This window comes from Triticum urartu, chromosome 2A, assembly GCF_056163025.1.
Source record: "Triticum urartu cultivar PI428250 chromosome 2A, HENAU_Tu73, whole genome shotgun sequence".
In the NCBI taxonomy this organism is placed as follows: Eukaryota; Viridiplantae; Streptophyta; class Magnoliopsida; order Poales; family Poaceae; genus Triticum; species Triticum urartu.
The window spans coordinates 141,875,806-141,884,889 of NC_141874.1; positions in this window are offsets into that span (position 1 = coordinate 141,875,806).

A 9,084-nucleotide genomic window follows, 5' to 3' on the forward strand; every position below is an offset into this window, starting at 1 on the left:
GATCTCTCCTTTAATTAATTATAATTAGTTATCTAAAAAAGGGCAGGGGGGAGGGGGGATGAAGAGCATCATTTCTCCCATGAGACCTCACGTACCCTCCTCATCTCCTCTCCTCTCCCCCTTTAGCTCTCCTCACTTCCTTATGATATTGATAATGCGGCAGTGGTGGCTAATCATGAAGCAACATGTCAGCATCTGAAGTCTGAACGCAGCAAAGGGGGCAGAGGATCATCCTGTCATGAGTTCCTCGAGTCCGGACTGTGGAGCAGTGAAGGTTCAGAGATTCTGTTGTGCAAAAATGATGATTATTAATGCTACTACATTGATGCGTCCCTGGGAGATGATCAATACTGAACAGTAAGGATAGAGCCAGGATTGGAACCTGGTGGGTGAGCCGTTTGAGGAATTCGTCTCCCGTCCTTGCCACGAGCCGTGGCATTTTCAGACAAAAGTGCAGGGAGAATGGCAGGATGAGTGAGCTGAAACTGAGGCGATCACTTCATCACTCGGCCCGCAGCTGAAACTGAAGCATGTAAGTGGCAGTTGGTTAAAGTTGTAGGAGTACTTTGGCAGTCTGTCGCCGCAAATCGGAAGCAACTGCCAACCGGTGATCGATCATGCATTGCATGCATGTATCGGTGGTTGAAGTGTAGCGGCTTGGCACGCCGTACCACAACTACCTGGAGCGGGTGGTCCGTAGGCCATGAGCATGCGTAGGTGCGACGCTTGTGTGTATGAGCTGCACGAGCGTGCATGCGTACATAGCCGATCGGCATGTGCGGCGCAGAAAGGCGCGGACGGCGAGAGATCAGGTTAATCTGATGATATCTCTACTACTTAGAGCCTTTCCGGAGACGTCAAATAGCGCCGTTCTGAGGGCTAACCGGCGATAATTTCAGGTGGGGCCGATCGGGTTTTCAGCCGCCGTCCCCAGGTCTTCTTCTTTCTAAAAAAAACATACTCGACGAAAAGTCGGCCAAACACGACATAGATTCGGTAAAATTTAGGGGTTTCATTGTTTTTTACATATTGAAAACATAATATAAAACACAATTAAAAAAACAACTACTACTACGCCGCGCCGCTGCCGCGCCGCCTATAGGCCGAAGAGCTCGCGAAAGGCATTGTAATCCCCGCCGCCGTCGTCCTCCTCCTCCTTCATGCCGCTGACATTTCTGCTGCACCCCTGTCCGGGGTCGCCTTGGCGGACGGGTTTGGCGGGCGGCGGTGCCTCGTCGTCGCTGTCCTCGAGGACAATGACGCTGCCCTCATCGCGGCCGCGGCGCTGGCGCCCTGTCTCCAGCCGGACCCAGTCCTCGCGCGCCCACTTGATGGCGGCCTCGTCGGCGATGACCATGTCCTCGTGCTCGCTCTTCACAACGACGAGGTCTGGCTCCGTCTTCGACTTGACGAGGCGGGGGAGGGAGCGGAGGAGGCACGGCCGCCCTCGTTGAAGACGAGGGCGCCGCCGCGGGTGCGCCGCCCGAGCGGTGTCTTCACGGGCTCGGCCTTGATGTTGGCGGGAGGGGGCGCGTCGCCGCACTGCGCCGTCCATGAGGAATCAATGGAAGGCTGACCGGCGGCAGCCTTGGGATTGATTCCCCGCGGAAAAACGAGGCTATGAGGAAGACAAGACGAGGCTGGTCGCTGACTCGGCGGCTCCACCGGGATTTCGCGCCAGAACGTTTCCCCGGCGCCCCCGGGCCCCCCAGCGCGTCGGTTCGACCTGGGTCCATCGGTGTCAAATTCAGGCCTAACTGATGAAAATTGGGTTTCTGAAGACGTGACTGGGCCATTTTTTTACGCCGGCGATAAAAAAGGACCGTGTGGAGAAGGGAGGGGGGAGGGGCCTCTTGGGCGGGGGCGAGTGGAGATGCTCTTAATCTCTACTACTTCTCTACTACTTAAAAAAAGTAACGTTTTCAATTCATCTTTATTCTCACTACCCCTTCGTCCAACTTTTCATGTACTCCACTGTCGGCGTTATGGGAACGGGGGTCCCCAGACTTGCCTGCCTGCGGCCTGCAGCGTGGCTCAAGTGGGGGCCCAGCGCGGCCCATCTTCATCAGCTCAAGCTCAAGACCCTCGCGAGGGGCCAAGCCTCGCGGGGCGGACGACAGGAAACTTCCTCAAAGGCAGCCTCACCAGGCAGGCTCGCGAGGAGGCGGAGAGATCAAGGCAGGGGTACCTCGCGAGGAGCCCGTGACGCAAGCCATGACGTTCGAGACCAGGCGGGCGCCGGCATGCGGAGTGTCCTTGTTTCCCCTTTGGTGCAAAGGGGGCAAGCACAGGCCAAGGCATCAGGCAAAGGTTATCATTCCGGTGCAACGAGACCAAGACCAGCAGAGCGGCAGGACGGAGGTCACCCTGGAGCCCAAGACGACGTCATCACCAGAGCTTTTGGCAGTCGAAGACCACCTTTGGTCAGGATAACTTGTACTAGATGTTCTCCTTCAAAATGGCCAATTGTTGGCGCCCTTCCCGCTCATTATTTGAGGAGAGGCCCAGGGCCTCTATAAGTAGAGCTAGCCATCACAAGCAGAGGGACACCCAGAGAGAGAGACACCCCCGGAAGGACATCGGGACACGGAGAGAAGGGGGGACCGAAAAAGAGAGATCTGGTAGAACCCCAGCAGAGAGAGAGAGAGAGAGAGGCGACTGAACTCACCCCAACAGTTCATCGCACCAGCTCAAGAACACCTCTCGCGAGGCTGTTCTTCCCTTGTACTGTTTATCATCAGCCCCTGAGGCAATCCACCACACCACACACTGGAGTAGGGTATTATACCACAACGGTGGCCTGAACCAGTATAAACCTTATGTCCCTTGTGTTGTTCGTTGTTTCCAGCTCAAATCACGCGAGGAGATTAGACGTAGATCGGTAGGGGAGAGATCTCCACGCACACCCTAGTGTTCGAACCTCAAGGGTCTGCCGGAATCCGAAATCCGGCATTTGGCGCGCCAGGTAGGGGTGCGCCGGAATCCTTCCTCCTCCGCATCGCATTCCGTCGCCTTGCCGTTCAGATGTCAAGCGACCCGGCTGCCAACGCCAACCGCTGGGCAGCGTGGCCCGCCCACGCCGTGTCACCGACCCAGAGCGACCTCAACCTTGCGCCTCAGGCAGCCTGCGCTCCGCAGGGCGCTGCGGGGCGCGGGTGACGCGGCCAGACGCCGCCTACCCTCACACCACGGCAGGTGCGGGCCGCGGCAAGGGCCTCAAACCACTCCGCGGCCACGGTGCCGTACACCCGATGGGAGCAAGCAAACTCCAGGGCCGCGCTCACGGTGGCCCGAGAGCTGCTACGGTGTCGGCTGCTAGAGGGCGTCCGCGACATATTGCTGGAGCGAGTCGCCGAGCTCCTGGACGCCGCCGCCTCAGGGACACCTCCTTTCTGCGTCCAGCTGCCACTCCAGACCCAAGGCGGGCCGTATGGCGGCGTCGTGCGCGCGCACGCAACTTCCGGCGGACTCCAGGGCCCATTCAGCGTCAACACCCCCGCCGGCACCGGGCGACAAGTCGCGCCGGCCTCTTCTCAGGCCAGCGAAGGGGTGTCCGCCGTGGCCTTCAGCTTCGGCGGACCGCCGCGCCATCACCCCCAAGACGGCGCTCCAAGCCAAGCTGCGTGGCATGCGGGGCGCTACAGCGAGGCGCACGGGGCGGTGGCCCCAGAAGTTTACGCGTCCCGCATGGTGGATCAGGGGGGCGCACTGGAAGAAGATCATGGCTCATTCCTCGGGCCAGGCTGGGGCGAGGAGGCGCCAGGAGCTGAGCTCTTTCAGGAACCACAAGAGAGCCTCGACGGCTGCACCGGCGGCGGCAATTATCGGGTACCACTCATCCCTCAGGAGCAAGCTTATGCTAACCATGGGTCGCAGGAGATACATGTCGCCGCAACAGGTGGCTGCCCCAATTCTGTAGCCTCATACCCCTCAGGAGGAGGGCGCAGGGGGCTGCAGGAGACGGTCCGAGATTTGGGTTCGTCACCGCGACGGTCGGAGCAAGGCCTTCTCAAGAGGGAGGCCCCCTGTCGGGGAGGTGCCCCAAGGCCTGCCCCCGGCAGGGGACCCGTGGTCGTCGGGGGAACCGCTGGCGACCGCTCTGCCCCATTGGCGTCGTCCTGGTTTCCGGTCGCCGTCCATGGCGGCAGAGTGAGGCGTAAGGCGGGGCCCTCGTCCGGCGATATGAAGCAAGGCCGGTACCTGTGAAGAAGGCCCAGTGCCTGTGAAGCTCGCCGCCCGTGACACTCTCACGTAATAATGAGTGGGGCTGTACACGCTCCGGAGTCTCCGGAGAGCCGCCCTCGGGCCTCGGGGGCTCCCGCCCACGCCCAGTGGCAGCACTTAGCTCCGCGCTGGTGAGAAGACGTCGAAGACTAGACTAGGTGCCGGACGCAGCCTTTTGCTTTTGCCTTTCCTTGTTGACAAGTTCTTCGATTTGGAATTAAGTTGGATTTGAGCTCGATGCTTGCGTGTGTTTGGGGGAAGGGGTGTCTAGTCTCGTTTGAGCAATCTGTCGCGTTCTGGTTTCGGCTTTGCGTCCAAAGTTAGCATCGGCTACCCCCTCTCGCGAGCCCCTCGCGAGCCGGGCCGGGCCAGGCACGTTTACAAACAGGACCGCTGTTACCGCACCCTTTCCGGAGGTTTTCGTCGCGGAATATACAAGTTAATCAGAAGACACCTGAGGTGCAGTGGCCCCCGTAGGCCCGCTCGGGACTCGTTGGGGTCGGAAGGTACACAAGTCACCTGACCCATCACCGGGCTAGCGGCTAAGTTCACACGCAACATTATGCTTACCAGGGTACTAATTGCAAACATTTACATGAGGGGCTTCCCCTCCCAAAATGCTCTTACATCCTTCAAGGCCAAGCCTGAACCTTCTTCGTGCAGGTTAAACAGCAGTGACATGCGGTCAGTTGGACATATCACTCACCGCGTCTTCTTGGGCATCCCCGGATGCATCACTGGCGTCGTCGACATTGCCGCCGCCGCCAGCATCTCCGTCAGCGCCAGGCTCGTCCACAACGCCGCCTTCATTGGCGCCTACGACCACGCCGTCGTCATCAGACGCAAAAGGCCCTGACGAGGGCGTCCACGTAGTCCTCCACCCACCGCGCCAGGTCGCCCCAGACGGCAATGGGCACGGGTGTGATGGTAGCGTCGAAGTCAAAGTGGGGGTCCCTGTCCTGCAGATGGCTGAAGACGCGGGAGAAGGCACGCCCGAGCAAGGCTCGGCTCCTCTCTTCGACAAGCCAACGGGACCTCTCGGATCGGTTCTCTAGAAGCGTCACCACATCGGTGAAAAATTGAAGGTTGCCGGCGTAGTTGACCTCATACGGCTCCTTAGTGGCAGCCTCGCAGATATAGCCCAAAGCTGTGTTGGCCCTCTCTCTAAGCGTTTGAAGCATGGGGGCATGCACATGCTCCAGAACCCGCCGCCGACGGATCTCGTCATCATTCCGCTGCACGACGGCCTCGGCGTCATCAACCCTCTGTTGGAGAAGAAGCCGCTCGGCCCGGGAAGAGGACAGCTCCGCCTGCGCCGCGCTGAGGGCGGTTGCGCAGGAGTCCGCACACCGCGTCACTTCGGTCAGTTTGGCCCTGAGGGCTGCGGTCCTGCCCTGAGCCTCGGCCTTGATCAGCCCCAACCTCGTCCCGCATTAGCGCTCGAAGGCCGAGCGAGTTTCTGCCACGCGGCGATCGACTTCTTCCTGGGCCCGGGCTTCGCGCGCGGCAACGTCATCCTCCGCCCGGGCCACCAGGTGCTCCCTCGTCTCCAACCGCTCAAGGTCAAGGTTACACTCGGCGGCCTCCAGGGTCAGCGCCTCCTCGCGCTTCAGAAGCTCCACCCGGTCAACAGAGGCCACCCCCATCGACTCAAGGGCTGCCTGGCGCAGTTCCACTTGCTGCTCCAGGGAGTTGCTCCAGGCTTGGAGCTCCCGTGCGCGCTCCTCCGCATCCTTGCGCCATCGGTCTGCCTCCCGAGCCTCCTCAACGGCCTGGGAGCAGGCCTCCCGCGAAGCTGCCAGCGACGCTTCAGCCTTCGCGTTTTCGAGATCACGTTGGTGACGCGCGAGGGCAATGGCTACCTTTAGTTTGCGCCTCTCCTCAGCAAGGCGCAAGCCTTCGGACTCGAGGCGCGCATCCTCGTCAGCAAGCTCTGCCCCGATCCGGCTCACCGCATCCGCCGCCCTTCGGAGGAACTCTTCGCGAAGGGCGCGTCGCTCCCGGACGCGCCTGAGCACGTCATCCGCATCACCCTCTTCCACCGGAGCATGCGGAGGGCCCCGAGGCGGCAAGCCCCCTCCCGGTGCGGAGCTGTGGGCTGGCGCCCTAGCCATCGCTGAACGGACCTCTCCGGGAATCCGGCCTGGCATCAGTCCACCCACGGAAGAGGAGCCAAAGACAGACTTCAGCCATTCACCATCTATGATCAGAGGAGGAACGCGGGGCAAGTCGGATGTGCCCCAGGAGGACTCATGAAGAAAGGACAGCGGGCGCGCAGGCTCGAGGTGCCCTATGGAACGGACCACTCCACCAACTGGTCTGGCAGCAGGGGTACCGCTCGAGCTCGTCGAGCCCAAGGCCAGCGGAGAAGGCGAAGCTTGGGGGGATGGCTCCTGGGCTGGCTCAGCGGGTTCCGCAGGGCAGGTCCTGAAAGGGCCACGATCAGTCGCAGGGATAGCAAAGTAAACGAGCAAGAAAATAAGAAGACTTACTCGTCCATGGCGAAGTACTTCCTGCGCTTCAACAAACGGCAAGGGCGGTCATTGCCACCCAAGGCCTCCTTCCTCTTGCGGAGGGCCTCGAAGTCTACGCGGAACCGACCTAAGCGCTCGGTGCAGGGGTCGGCCTCTGGTGCGGAAGAAGCGACAAGATGATCAGCGTTGGAAGAGTCAGCCTGGGGGCGCCGTCAGGCGTCGCCTCGCGAGGAACGGCTGGGGGCTCGGAAGCCCCGGCCTCAGGAACCATAGGTCGCGACTCCGCACCTGTCGCCGCTCCAGGGCGGGCCTCGGGAGATGCTGCCTTCGAGGCTTCTCGTGGCATCAGCACCTCGACATCGGGCGCCTCAACCCTCGCCGGTTCTCATCTCCCCGCCCTGTCGCCCGAGGAAGGACCGCTGTGGGCGGCAGGGGAAGCAACCACGGCGGCTGGGTTCTCGCGGCCCCATGAAGCCAGCCAGGCGCAGTCCCCACTCGTCGAAGCTGGGCATCTGCCTCACAAAATCGGCCCTGCCGGAGCAAAGATACAAGAGGATACCATTGCTCTGAAGGCTGCCTGGGAAAGGATCGCCAGTCAAGACCCTGAGCACCGTCCGCAGCACTTCAGGCACCAAGTCCTCCTCCTGAAGACGCATGCGGTCTCCATGCCCCGCAAAGTCCCACATCCGGCGAGAGTGGCGCTGAAGAGGAGCAATGCGACATTGGAGGAACTCCTTCACCACCTTGGGCGCTGTCACATTGAGCGCCCTCAAACTCTGGAAGCGGCGCCAGACGAAGGCGAGCCGGGTGCTCACGAGCACCTCATGATCCCAACCCGCGTGGGGAACAGCAGGCGAGGTCGGGTGCGAGAGCAGAGGATTGGGCACTCTGACATCCACGTACAACCACCGCTCTCTGAACCTGGCCTCAGGAGAAGGAAGGCTGAAGTCGATCCCTGAAGCGGCCGTCTCTAGCACGGCGAAGAAGCTCACGCACCCTGAGCACTGAGTGGGGTCGCTCAGGCGCAAGGAAAAGAAGTGGCGCAGCAGGGCAACGGAGGGAGGAATGCCTATCATCGCCTCGCAAACAAAAGCAAAGACATCCAGAAGGGTAATGGACTCCGGCCCGAGGTGCATCATACGGATCTGATAATGGGAGAGCACCGCGTTGAAGAAGGCGAAAAAGGGGGAATAAGACCCGCCCATAGGGCATCGACGAAGAATCGGACCTCCGTGACGATCCTATCAAGGGAGGCATGGGACGCAGGCCAGGCCGTGGTCCTGCCGCACTCGTTGAAGATAGTTGCAAGGTCGGAGCGGACCTTGTCCAAAGCTTCTGGATTGAGTATGATCGACCGGGCCATGGCGGGGGTCGCCGCTGGAGGTGTGCGGGGCGAAGGCGCGGGCTTCTTTCCCCTTCCTTTTTTCGTCGGTGCCATGGCGGTGAAGAAGAGGAAGAACTCGAGCCGGATTGGCGGCGGAGGCTGGAGCTCAAAGAAGAAGGAAAGGTAGGAGGCGGGCGAGCAGCGGAAAGGAGGAACAACTGTGTGCAACTACGGGTCCGCTTAGTCGGGTGCGTAACAAGGTGTCGTGGGGAAGCGTAGACGCCCACGTCCAATCAATCACCATGCGGTGCCCAAGGCCGCAGGCTGTTGGGGCCCGTGGCGCTTCGCGCTTGCCCCTTCGCTTTCCTGCTAGGCCAAGCCCGAGCGCGCCTTGGGCCCGGGGGCTACTGTCAGCGTTCTGGGAACGGGGGTCCCCAGACTTGCCTGCCTGCGGCCTGTGGCGTGGCTCAAGTGGGGGCCCAGCACGGCCCATCTTCATCAGCTCAAGCTCAAGACCCTCGCGAGGGGCCAAGCCTCGCGGGGCGGACAACAGGAAGCTTCCTCAAAGGCGGCCTCACTAGGCAGGCTCGCGAGGAGGCGGAGAGATCAAGGCAGGGGTACCTCACGAGGAGCCCGTGACGCAAGCCATGACGTTCGAGACCAGGCGGGCGTCGGCCTGCGCAGTGTCCTTGTTTCCCCTTTGGTGCAAAGGGGGCAAGCACGGGCCAAGGCATCGGGCAAAGGTTACCATGCCGGTGCAACGAGACCAAGACCAGCAGAGCGGAAGGACGGAGGTCACCGTGGAGCCCAAGACGGCGTCATCACCAGAGCTTTTGGCAGCCGAAGACCACCTTTGGTCAGGATAACTTGTACTAGATGTTCCCCTTTAAAATGGCCAATTGTTGACGCCCTTCCCGCTCATTATTTGGGGAGAGGCCCAGGGCCGCTATAAGTAGAGCTAGCCATCACAAGCAGAGGGACACCCAGACAGAGAGAGAGACACCCCGGAAGGACATCGGGACACAGAGAGAAGGAGGGACCGAAAAAGAGAGATCTGGTAGA